The sequence below is a fragment of the Ceratotherium simum genome, chromosome 17 (genome assembly GCF_057802395.1).
Source record: "Ceratotherium simum simum isolate JZ-2026a chromosome 17, ASM5780239v1, whole genome shotgun sequence".
Lineage (NCBI taxonomy): Eukaryota > Metazoa > Chordata > Mammalia > Perissodactyla > Rhinocerotidae > Ceratotherium > Ceratotherium simum.
This window is the reverse complement of record NC_141916.1, coordinates 42,903,781-42,917,660: the sequence shown is the minus strand read 5'-3', so window position 1 is coordinate 42,917,660 and position 13,880 is coordinate 42,903,781. Positions and strand designations below refer to the sequence as shown.

The window sequence follows — 13,880 nt, the reverse complement described above, 5'->3', positions numbered from 1 at the left end:
AGTGAATTGTATGGGTTTCCACTAATAGCTGATAGCGAATTCACTGAGGAGAGGGGTCAGATGCTATGGTGCTTGTTTGCCCAATCCCTCCTCTTCTATTCTCCAGCTGACACAATTCCTTCTTGCAGGCTCAGGTATGTCCATGTATAGCCCCAACTATGACCTCGGTCAATAGGAATTTGAGAGACTGCCAAAGGTTTCTCATTACTATGTGAGAATGGCACAGAAGCATGTAATCTGTTTTTATCTAGAATTTGCGGTTGCTCACGTAACTCACTACATCGTCCTCCTTGTACAGGTAATGACCTTTATGTCAAGGTATTCTTCAAAGGAACTAGTGAAAACTTTAGGTCCTAGTATGTTATGACCATAAACTAGAAAACATACGTACAATACCTACCACAAAAGTACTCTTCAAGTAGTACATAAGATTTTAATTAAAACTTTGTGGGGCTGGCCCCGTGACATAGTGGTTAAGTTCATGCATTCTGCTTCTGCGGCCTGGGGTTCACCGGTTCGGATCCTGGGCATGGACCTACTCACCGCTCCTCAAGCCATGCTGAGGCGGCATCCCATATAGAAGAGCTACGACTCTACAACTATGATACACAACTATGTACTGGGACTTTGGGGAGAAAAAAAGAAAAAGAGGAAGACTGGCTACAGATGTTAGTGCAGGGCCAATCTTCCTCAAAAATAACTTAGTAATGTATAGATTAAATGAGTTCTGGGGCATCTGTTCTATTCTTTAATTCCAAGCTCTCAATTCTTAAAGAAATATATATTCCATTAATAATAAAACCACTCTTATTTCAAGACTGCAATTGAATTATTGGTTGATTTAGTTCATTTTGTGGCAACCACACTAGCTGTTCATCTCTTTTATGGTTGTGTTCAGTGAGTAGTTTTATAAAAGTATTCCACTTGATCTAAGAGTTTTATAACTTTAATTCTACTATATAAGTGTGAGGTCCCTCTTTCAAGTTGAAAAGGTGAAAGAACACTATGCATTTGATACCTAGGAAGAGAAAAAAGTTTCACTTTAAAAACCTAGAGAATTATTCTTCCCAAGCTGAGACAGCCACCCATGTACCCGTAGCTTGTCATCCTCACTTGCCATGGTGGTGAGTACTTTCTCCTATGTGCTTCCTAATCTCCATTAAGACACATATATCATGGGATGATTCTAGTAGCAGCAGCTAGCACATTCTGCATGCTTTCTGGTACCTCACCAGTAGCAAAGTCTAGAATTGTTCGTTCTGCCTCAAGTACGTAGATATCCAAAATGAAACTATCTTCTTAAGGAGCTTCCCTGAAAACACTGTCATCTCTGACTACATGTAATGCTACCACCTGTTCACCGCTATCTCAGTTATACTACTACAGGATGAAGAAGCAAGTATTTTATCAGTATTTAAAAGCATGCTCTTAAACAGCTGACTCTGGTGCACCAACAGAAAACCAAGAATGCGGCAACCAAAATACCAAAATTCTTTACTGTTGTATAGCATGTTATGCCATTCAAAACATACACTCATCACTTCTCTCCTTAAGGCCCAGAACTGCTCTGAGATACAGGAAAAAAAAAATGTATAAAGTGAGTGGATTTTCCAAGATGAAAAATTTCTAGAGATCAACCGTACAACATTGTGCTTGTATTCAACAATGCTATACTGCACACTTAAAACTTTGTTAAAAGATAGATTATATGTTATGTATTTTTTTAACCACAATAAAAAAGAAGTAAGTGTCTTGTTCAAATTCATATATTAGTGAAAAATTAGAATCTAGTATCCTGTTTTCTGGAAATACATTTCTTGCTTTCTCCCTTCCTTCCTTCCTACCTTCTTTCCTTCTGTCTTCTGCTCCTTCCTTCTTTTCTCCCTTTCTTTCTTTCTTCTTTCCTTTACTCTTTTATTCCAACTGTATCATTGTGCCTGCCGTATTTCAAGCTAGCACTATATTTTGTCTTTATCCCGCCATTTTTACTTCTAGAATCTACATTAATGTTTACCAATGGTAGAGTGATTACAAAGACACACTTCTTTGAGGGAGACAACAAAATATGGAATTACATAACATTGCATTTAATAAAATAATAATATTTAATATTTATTAGATGTGTATCAGGTGTCAATCACGTCTTAATTTTTTTTTTCTTAACTAACAATTCTGTGGAACTAAGAACTGTTGGCATTCACATTTTAAAGATGAGGATGCCTAAGCACAGAGATTTTGAGTAATCAGCTCAAGGTCATAAAATTATACAATTAAGGGCAGCTTAACTCCAGAGTCTGAGCTTATAACTACTACTCTCTATATTAAATCTGTTATTCTTATCATCACTATAATACTCCATGTATTCCATAAGAAAACAAACAAATAATAAACCAAGGAATACAAAACACTGATCTTTATTCTCATTCCATTTCATTTCGACAGGTAAATATTATGAGATTTCCTATGCGTTCTTCCAAAAATTTTTTAGGTACAAATACATACACACACACAAATACATAAGCATATAAGATTTTATAAGAAGTGTGTGTTGAATAAAGCAATATCCCTTTAATACATCATAGGAGCTTGCTATGCACACTTTTATATCTTCTATTTTAAATTCCATATATTTTTGAGCTTTCTTTTTAAAGGCTTCAGTGTATTCTTTTATCTCCTAATGGACATTTACATTGTTTAAAAAGTTTTGCTATTACTTTACACAAGTCTCTTTGTGTACATTTGCAAACTTATTGCAGAATAATATGAAAAGTTGAATTACCGGATGAAAGAGTATTTGTGTAACTTTACACATCTGTTAATACATTTATTCCCATTTTTTTGCCCTCTGGTCAACACCATATGTTATTAAAAGTCTTCACGCAAAACATCTAAATGCTTAAAATATATCAAAAAGTTTTTCAATGTATAGCTGCAAAAGTAAGAAAGTGTTATGTGGGAAGTTACCTGCACATAAAGGTAGCCTTTAAGCATGCTACAGACAAGCAATGGCAGAGATCAGAGAACAGAAGGCTCACAGAACAAATTGAATGATTTGAGTCAATTTAAAGCACACAGCACACAGAAAGTGAAAGAGATGAGCGAGTTAACAAACTTCAGATATGATGCAATTAAATTGAAAGACACTACCTGATTCTTGGGTTCACGTATTCTCTCTCTGCTACATGAGCCTTCCCCACTGACGGTGTGGACACAAGGGCAAAACTGAGGTTTGAGTGTTTCTAGAGCTGAGGGCTCGTGGGGCCGTGATGGGAGTCGTCAAATGTTGGCTGAATTAAGACTATAAGAATATGGACTGTCTCATGTATATCTAGTGGGTCATGAATACTTAATGCCCCAGGGGCCTCATATATATTTAATGGCTTTGAATATTAGATAGGTATCTCTGCATTCTTCCATCTCTTATTCACACACATATGATCTACTTTATCTTTCTAACATGCATCACAGCCTACCAACTTACCTCTGCTTAACACATGAGTTATCTCAGTCACTTTCCTTTCTTCCATAGCAGAACTGAATATTCTCAAATACAGAAAATGCACTTTATAATAAGAATAATCCCCTGGGGACTAAACGAAGAAGCTGGAAAACCAAAGAAATGATAAGCAAAGGTACTCTCATACAGTGCTGGAGATGGTATAAATTGGAAGACTTTCCTAGAAAGCAATTTGGCAAATATGTATCAAAAGTCTTATAATTTATTTTTAATATTTTAGAATTTTAACTTATTTATGTAGTGATTCTATGAAAAAATATATGTATAACACATATAACAGCATTATTTATTATAACAAAATTGAAAAAAACATAAATGTGTAACCACAGAATATTGATTAAAAATGACAAAATTTAAGGTGATTTTGTGAAAAAATTGCCACATTGATGGTTAAAATCATATAAAATATAATTTTACCTGGTGGAATATTTTTTAAATGTATAAAACTGAAATAAGAAATACTATTGATGCTAAATACACACATCTCTAAAATCAGTAATATATATTAATTAGATAATTAGTTGAAAACCTTAAAATTTCCTACTATTCCCATTAAATAAAAACAATTTGTGAAATGAATCCTGAAATACTAAGTACTTCACAGAAAAAGATACTAATATTATTTTCCAAGACTGAGTTTTGTGTGTGTGTCACTGTGTGTCGTGAAGGACTAAAGTTAAAGAAGCATAATTTCCCTATGTATTATTTCCATCTTTCCCTCCAACTTCATTAGAAATTTAAAACTTCCAAGTTGTACATTTAATCCTTAAAATAACCCAGTGTAATAATAAAGGACTACACTAGGAGGAGTAAGTCACCTTGGACTAGGCATTGAAGTAAATGTCAGCTTTATATTTTTAAAAATTAGAAACACAATGACTAACAAACTGCCAATAATTCTGACCCAGATCAGAACAATGAGTCTGTCAAAACAATGGGTCTTACAAAAAAAAAAACACACTTTATTCATGGTCTTAATCCACTCAAAGAAATACCATTTAAACTTCAAAAACAATTTATTTACATAAATTTACTTGTTGTAATCAGATGGAATATAATTATGTATAACGGTACAAGAAAATCAGAATTTATTTCTCCTTTCACATAAAAACATAATTGAAATCATTTAAACATTAAAAAAAACCATTGTAGAAATTAAAACTAACGTACGTTTTGGTATAGTTTTGACTGTTTTAAACTTGAAACTTTACAAAAAATCATAGGATGTATAACTTTCATGGAACTGACCAAAAATGTGAAAAAAAAATACATGTATATTTTCTTGTCCTGTTCCTTTCTAAATTTAGTAATAATTAAACAATTATGTCAGAAAAAAATAACACAGAGTTATCTAAAATGTTATTTTGTGTTTTTAATTCGATTTTATTTTTTCATAAAACATACTAAGTCTATGCAGTGTCATGCACATAGATAGAGAAAGCCAGATTTTTTGTACATAGGCTTTTGATAGATTCTTTGATAGATTACAGATTGATTTCCTGTAAAGTTGAATCAATGTATACATTACCAGCAGAGTATGGGAAATGCAAACCTCACTGTAGTGGCTTTGGTGGTGAACATTATCCTCATCTTAACATTTGCCCATATAATAGGCTAAACTGATTCTTTTCAGTATTTTTATTTTAAATTCTTTGGTTGCTAGGAACTTGAATAATTTTTTATCTGTTCATTGGTTATTTGTATTTTGTTCTTTGTGGCCTTTATTCATTTTATATGGAGTTGCTGCTGTTTTTGTTTTCTTTTGATTTATAAGACAACATTAAGTATTGAAGACATCATATTTATCACCTTAAAATAAAAGAAATATGTAATGGAAGTTCACAAATTTCATTTATTTCATGCCACAAATCAAATATTTAAATTTTTATTACATTCCTATTCATCTTTAACTGTATTTCTTTTGCAGCTCTAGACTTTTATATTTTGCTTTATATATATATAATATGTGAGAAATACACATAATACATATAATTTGTGAGAAATACATATAATACGTGAGAAAAAATGCTTTCTGATCAGTTCATGTGCAAAGGTAGACCTATTATAGTGTCTTTTGTTATATTTTTCAACATTTCTAAGGATATAATAAACTTTAAATTAGAAGAATTTGTTATAGTTACATTGTGATATGTTTTGGTAATTTTAATTTATACTTTAGTATATTTACATGGTAACTTCTAATGCTTCTATAAATACAATGTCAATTTATCTGTCCTTTTACTAAGATTCACTCAATTATCTAAGATGGTACAGTCTATTTTGAAAATCTCCCAAAATAACATTAACAAACACAGAGAAAAGAGTGGGGCATTTTAATATCAAATGCTCTTCTACAAGATGGGCATTTTCTACCACAGGTCTAGGTTATCAGGGCCAAGTTAAAATTTCTGTATCTACTTTATACAAAGTACTATTCTCTACTTGAATAATTCTGAAATTTCATTCCCTTCAATAAATGTTTTTTGAATACTTACTATGTTCTTAGACTATGCACGTTAATGTCCTCCACCATTATGGACTTCACAATATTATTATGGACAAAAATACATGTATCAAACGTTAATTTTTCCACATATATGTTTATAAAAGCCTGACTATATCCACAATAGGCTACAAAACAGCATGATGAACTAGAAATACTTCATGTGTTAAGAGACAGTTATAAAATAGCCCAAGTGCTATGCAGGAACGAATTAACCATTAATACTATAAGGAATGAGATTGTCTTTTCGTTTTGTTGATGGTTTCCTTTGCTGTGCAGAAGCTTTTTAGTTTGATGTAGTCCCATTTGTTTATTTTTTCTATTGTTTCTCTTGCTCGGTCAGATGTGGTGTTTGAAAAGATGTTGCTAAGACTGATGTCGAAGACCGTACTGCCTATGTTTTCTTCTAGAAGTTTCACAGTTTCAGGTCTTACATTCAAGTCTTTAATCCATTTGGAGTTAATTTTTGTGTATGGTGTAAGGTAAGGGTCTACTTTCATTTTTTTGCATATGGCTATCCAGTTTTCCCAACACCATTTGTTGAAGAGACTTTCTTTTCCCCATTGTATGTTCTTGGCTCCTTTGTCAAAGATTAGCTGTCCATAGATGTGTGGGTTTATTTCTGGGCTTTCGATTCTATTCCATTGATCTGTGTGTCTGTTTTTGTGCCTAACAATTGGGAGAAGATATTTGCAAACCATACTTCTGATAAGGGCTTAATCTCCAAAATATATAAAGAACTCATGCATCTCAACAACAAAAAAACTACCAACCCAATTAAAAAATGGGCAAAAGACCTGAACAGACATTTCTCCAAAGAAGATATACAGATGGCCAACAGACACATGAAAAGATGTTCAAAATCACTAACTATCAGGGAAATGCAAATCAAAACTACAATGAGATATCACCTCACGCCTGTCAGAATGGCTATAATTAACAAGACAGGAAACAACATGTGTTGGAGAGGATGTGGAGAGAAGGGAAGTCTCATACACTGCTGGTGGGAGTGCAAACTGGTGCAGCCACTATGGAAAACAGTATGGAGATTCCTCAAAAAATCAACGATAGAACTACCATATGATCCAGCTATTCCACTGTTGGGTATTTATCCAAAGAACTTGAAAACACCAATTTGCAGAGGTACATGCACTCCTGTGTTCATTGCAGCCTTATTCACAATAGCCAAGACTTGGAAGCAACCTAAGTGCCCATCAAGGGACGAATGGATAAAGAAGCTGTGGTATATATACACAATGGAATACTACTCAGCCATAAGAAACGACGAAATCCAGCCATTTGTGACAACATGGATGGACATTGAGGGTATAATGCAAAGTGAAATAAGTCAGAGGGAGAAGGTCAAATACCGTATGATTTCCTTCATTAAGTAGTAGATAATAACAACAATAAACAAACACATAGGGACAGAGATTGGATTGGTGGTTACCAGAGGGGAAGGGGGGAGGGAGGAGGGTGAAAGGGATATTTCGGTACATGTGTGTGGTGATGGGTTGTAATTAGTATTTTGGTGGTGAACATGATGTAGTCCATGCAGAAATAGAAGTACAATGATGTACACCTGAAATTTTTACAATGTTATAAACCAATCTTACTGCAATAAACAAATAAAAATACAAAAAAAAAAAAAAAAAAAGAGTTGCCTGTGGGTGGGGGTGATGGAGGGGTTGGGGAATGATAGCTAAAGGGCACAGGCTTCTTTTTGGAGTGATAAAAATGTTATAAAATTGATTGTGGTGATGGTTGCACAACTCTGTCAATATACTAAACCATTTACTTGTACACTCTAAATGGGTTAATTGTATGATGTGTGAATTATATTTCAATAAAGCTGTTACCAAAAAAAATAAAAAAAAAATACTATAAGGAATGAGAAAGGAAAAAGGAGCCTATTTGGCTAGAGTATGCTGGAAATGTTTATGGAAGAATAGGAAATTGAGTAGAGTTATTAGGCACTGAGGTTAGTCTTCTAATGAAAGACATTATTGACCCTGAGAATATTGTCTCCACTAATTTTAAGAAAATCATATCGGTAAGTTCACATCAGGTTACCAAGCTGAAATAAGGCTTAACCCACAATTAGAAATCAGGATCATAAAAATGCCACTCTCTGAAATAAATGTTCACCAAAATAAATAACAATAGATTAGATCAGCCATTTGTACCAATCCTCCCAGAGATGTATACTTAAGAGAAAATTGCTGGAAAGCAGATAATCAAGAGGGCTGCATAATTTTCATCACGATTCCTTAGTGCTTCTCCAAAAATGAAGATAGTATAATGTCTTTCAAGAAGTAATATATGTTATTGTATGTTTTCATAAGAAATGAAGAAAAAAGAAATGAAATTTGTGCTGAAATGACCTTTCAAATCCATTTAGAAATTTTATCCTTATATGGAATATGCATTTGGACGCAGAGGCCACCTTGGGAAGCCGAACTAGTGATTTTTCCTCCCTATTTGTCCTCATTGTGAGGACTGGAATCATGAGTAAAATTATGAGCTTCATGAAAGCAAATACATGTATGCACACACAAGTATTACAATGATCTTATAGACACTCCTGGATTCAATGTTAACACTCTCAGCTGGTTGTCTCCCAGCCTTTTCTAAATTCTCATTGCTTGGTCTCCTTAGAGTAGCCTTATGTCCTGGTCGGCCTGGGTCAGAACCCCTTTGTGCCCATCATCTCACTGGAATTATTACTAGTGTCTCCGTTCACTTTCAGAGTCACCCAGTTTGGAAAATAAATTATGTGGTAACACTCTTAGTTATTTCCTCCTCTGCCTTTATTGCTCTTGTTTCTATACTAGGCCTTCTTTTCTTCTCACTATATTCAAGTCTCTGGACATTAGCATCCACTCTTAAGACTTTGAGTTTCTTCTATGCACATCTGAGTCCTCAAACTATAATCTTCCACAGACTTGTATCCTGAACTCCAAAATGTTATAGTCATCTGCGTACTGGACGTTCCTACATGGATGTTCCAGAGGCATCATAAACTCAATATCCAAACTGAATCTATTCTCTTTCCTCACTAACCCACTTCTCCTATTGTATTCATTGATGTTGATGAAAAGCCATAATCCAACTCAAATCCCAGGCATCATCTCGGTCCTCCCCAACTCTTTTGTCATATGAGCAACCATCAGTACTATCAAATCTACCTTCTACGTAGCTCCCTAATCTGCTGCTTCATTTTTTAGACAAATTAACATAGCAGTTAAGAATATGGGCAGCTAAGACAGAGAGACGTGGATCTGAATCACTGTCATACCACTTACTAATTATATAAAGCACTTAATTACTCTAATTTCAGGTTTTCTCTTTTATCTGTGTAAAGATAATAATAGTTCCCACCTACCTCATAGGGCAGTTTTAAAATTTAAGTGAGAAAATGCTTGTAAAGCACTTTTCCTGGCACATAATTGTTCAGTAAATGTTAGCCATGACTTTTAATATTGTTATTAATTATTATTAGTGCGAGTCACTACCATCTCATGACTAGATCGCTACAACCATCTCCTGACCATGGTTTCCCTGGTTCCTTTCTTTCCTTCACACTCTTAGTTATTTCCTCCTCTGCCTTTATTGCTGTTAACGTTTCTGTACTAGGCCTTCTTTTCTTTTCCCTATATTCAAGTCTATATATATATACATATATATTGCCCTTCTTTATCGTGCAGGTAGAATTATATTTTAAAAACTCAAATGTGAGCACATCACTCCCCCACCCAATGGCTACCCATCACGTTCAGCATAAATCCCAAACCCCTAGTCACGGTGCCTAAGCCATTCTTGATCTGTCCCCTGCTTATCATGCCAGCTTTTTTTCTTGACTCCCCCTTAACAAAAATGTTTTCAAGCTTGAGCATGCTAAGAATTGCTAAAACATATATTCCAACTGATTCCTAGGATATGCCCTTAGATTTTAATTTAGTAAATCCAGAGTGGGGCTCAAAACTCTGCATTTTAAATGAACTCTATGCCCTCCACACCCACCCCCAGGAGATTCTGATAGAGGGAACACAACTTCAGAAACCTTGGTTTGTGTTGTATTAAACTCCAAAGGCCTTTTCTAGTATTTTTTGCCTAACTGCCTCCCATTTTTTTGCTCACTTTAGAAGTCATTGTTTTTCGAGGAAACAGTAAGATGTTGAGTTTCTTTTATTTTAATTCTATGCAGAAAAGGAAATTTCTGATATTAATTTGGTCTCTTACACAGGTTTTCCTATTGAGAAGATAGTTCATTGAGTAGTTAAAAGTTACTACATTTCTCAGTCTATATTAATACATTATCATCCCAATGTATCAGTTTCTCAAGAGTTTGATTAGCATGGATGAAACTTACTGAAATCTGAACACTACCAGGCAAAGCAATAAAACCGAGATAATTAATGTTTACAAATGAAGAGTAGACCCTGAAACAGAACATACCTTGTGAAGTATTGCCTAAAAACAAAATAAAACAAAAAGGACACACATCTCTCTCTTAAGTTTGGCTTATTTTCAACAACATCTGGGATGAAACGTGACCATTTCCTCTCCACATCCAGTAGCTTTGTAACTTTTATAACAGTGACATTTCTGTTTACTGAAATACTCAGCTGTTTAAGACATAAAACTTAATATTATTTATTGTTATTTTTCCCCTTTTACAAGAGTAATCCCTTGTGTGCTCTTGATTTTATTTAAATTTTACTTTTTGATCTGTATGTTCATTTTTCCTCAGATCATAAGTAATTTGATAGCCGTGTGTGTGTGTGAGTCTGTGAGAGAGCGAGAGAGAATTTGTGTGTGTGATTTATTTTTTTTAAAACTCTTCCCAGTAAAATCAGTAAGATTTTGCCTTTTTTTCTCCCCACATTTGACAGATATAAACATGAAGATAAGAATCATGATAGGCTGCTGAATAGTTTATCTGTTTGTAGTTTCGCTTCAAATATATGACTCTAAAATTCAGAATAGATACATCACTTGGTGTAGTTCAGATAATTGATTCATAAGTCAGCTACATCAGGCAGGTTTTGATGGTATCTTTATAAATAGGCCGGAGCTTTCAAATGCCTGATGGTATCTCTCATGCTGACATGAAAGGCATTTAGAGGTTGGAATATGCTACCAGTACAACTTGTATTCTAGATACAGTTCATGAGGGCTATTAACTTCCTATAGTACAAGCAACAAAATCTCACTGAAATGTAATAAATTGAATGATAATACAAGAAATGCTTTTATAATTGTGTTTTAAAGGAACAATGTGACATAATGACTTTTATATTAGGTGTTTAGAAATAGAAACACACGCAATTTTAATATGTTTAAGACAAAAACTAAAATAATAATAAAATAAGAGGATTAAAAAGTCCAAAGACATATCCACTGGCGTGTACTGCTAAGATAGTTTCTCATCCCTTTGTGAGTTAGATTGAGCCTGCCTTTGCAAAGTGCATTCATCAATTTGTCTTCATAATTCCAGATGCATGCACACACATCTTTCATCCCAAAACTAGGTAAAGGATTAGGAATTTGCACAGTGAGATATTTATCAAACAACTGTAAACATACAAGATTCTGAGCTAGAAGCAGTATATTAAACAAATATATTTGATAATTCTAACCAAGTCTCCTATAGACTTTGTGAATTTCTTTATATTTCTTACAACTACTGAGGCCAAGCATTCTATACCACGCATCATGCCATCATCTTCCTCCTGACTGCTGTCCTATCCTGACACTTCTCAGTACGTAGAGGATTTTTTCCATAGGCTTGAAAATACTTCTTTATAGGTACTGTTCCGCCATGCCACGCTGTCGCCCCCAAAAATGCACCCAACCCCTATAATCTTAGAAGATAACTATATCCGTTTGAAGGAAATCAGAATACGTTACCCCCAAATATGCCACTTTAGCATATTGATTATTTGAATTCAAGGCACTTAAGATACAGCAGGTCAGGCTGGCCCCGTGGCGTAGCGGTTAAGTGCGCGAGCTCTGTTGCAGCGGCCCAGGGTTTGGATCCCAGATGGGCACCAATGCACCGCTTGTCAAGCCATGCTGTGGCGAGGTGCCATATAACATGGAGGAAGATGGGCACGGATGTGAGCTCAGGGCCAATCTTCCTCAGCAAAAACAGGAGGATTGGCAACGGATGTTAGCTCAGGGCTAATCTTCCTCACAAAAAAATAAAAAATTAAAAAAAAAAACAAACAGCAGGTGAAAGAAGGACACTGACCCTCCTTTTTCTTCCAAAAAGTTCCTCAGAAATGTTAGGTAAAAGTCCACAACAGGAAACACACTGAAGAGAAACCCTTCAAGTGTGCCAAATTTGGAAACTCTTCCTTTCAGAGGGAGAACCTCTTGGAGCAGGAAACCCGGAACTGTATGAACCCTAGGAACAGGTCTTCACATGCTGGGAGTGCCAGGAGACCTGCTCAGAAGGTGTTTCACACGGGGACACGCCCTACAACTCTTTTTCCTTCTCCCAGCAGTTGATGAAGAAGAGGGACTTGCAGATGGAACCCCCAAACCCCATGCCTGTCCTACCTGTGACAAGTGCTTCTTGTCCCCAGCAGAACTGCAGCTGCACGAGACTCTGAGGCACTGCAGAGAGGAGCTGTTTGTGTGCAAGGTGTGCAGGCCTCCAGCCGAACAGGCCTGCAGATGCAAATCACGGCCAAGTACAGGGACGAGAGGCGTGTCTCTGTGTATTATGCAGCCACACCTTTGCCCAGAAGGCCAGTCTCAAGCATCTGAGCATGCACACGGGAGAGAAGCCCTTCCAGTGCAACCTCTGTGGCAAGACCTTCCCCACCCAAGTCAGCCTGGACAAGCGCAACCACATCCAAATCGGCCAGAGGCCCTTCAGCTGTGAGTTCCGGGGCAGTGCTTCACCGAGAAGGGCCCCTGCTGAGGCACCTGACCAGCCACCTCCAGGAGGGCCGGCCCCACTGCTGCCAGATCTGTGGGAAGACCTTCACAGCCGTGGAGCAGCTGCGTGTGCACGTCAAATGCACAGGGCACTGAGGAAGTTCAAGTACACCACGTGCCGCTACAAGTTCGCCTGGCTGGCCCACCTGCGGAAGCGCAGGGAGATCCACCACCGGCTGGAGAACTACAACCCAGAGCAGCACAAGCTCTGCAACCTGCTCATTGCGGACCAGAAGATGGTGGTGGTGGCGGTCAGCTGCCTGCCGAGCTGGAGGTGGGCTTGGCCGAGGTCATAGTGGAGTCCCAGGACTGCCTGGCCTTGCAGCTCCCTGCTCAGAGCCATGTGCAGAGGAGAGCTTCGCTAGCCCAAGCATCCTGCAGCCCTCGCTTATCACCATGGCTGCCATCCCTGATGACTGTGACTCGTAGCCCCTCCTGCCCACCACAGCCCACTTGGCCCCAACCCCCTTGAATGCTTCACTTTTGACCTCCTTCATGTCTTTGCCCGAAAGATCTGAAGAAGTCCACACCTTACTCCCATTTAGAATAGCCATTCCGGGCCGGCCCCGTGGCTTGGTGGTTAAGTGTGCGCGCTCCGATGCTGGCGGCCCGGGTTCGGATCCCGGGCGCGCACCGAGGCACCACTTCTCCGTCCATCCTGAGGCTGAGTCCCACATACAGCAACTAGAAGGATGTGCAGCTATGACATACGACTATCTACTGGGGCTTTGGGGGAAAAAATAAAAATAAAATAAAATCTTTAGAATAGCCATTCCTCATTAGGCACATGTGTGTGCTGATGGATTGTAATTAGTATCTGGGTGGTGAACATGAGAACATGACGTAATCTATGCAGAATAGAAGTATAATGATGTACACCTGAAATTTATACAGTGTTGTAAACCAATG

The 13,880-nt window shown here is 36.8% G+C and overlaps 1 pseudogene; it reads left to right on the top strand.

Moving 5' to 3' along the window:
• Nucleotides 1-217: 217 nt before the first annotated feature.
• Nucleotides 218-13,400, top strand: LOC101404834 (uncharacterized; annotated as a pseudogene).
• The last annotated feature ends 480 nt before the right edge of the window (nucleotides 13,401-13,880 follow it).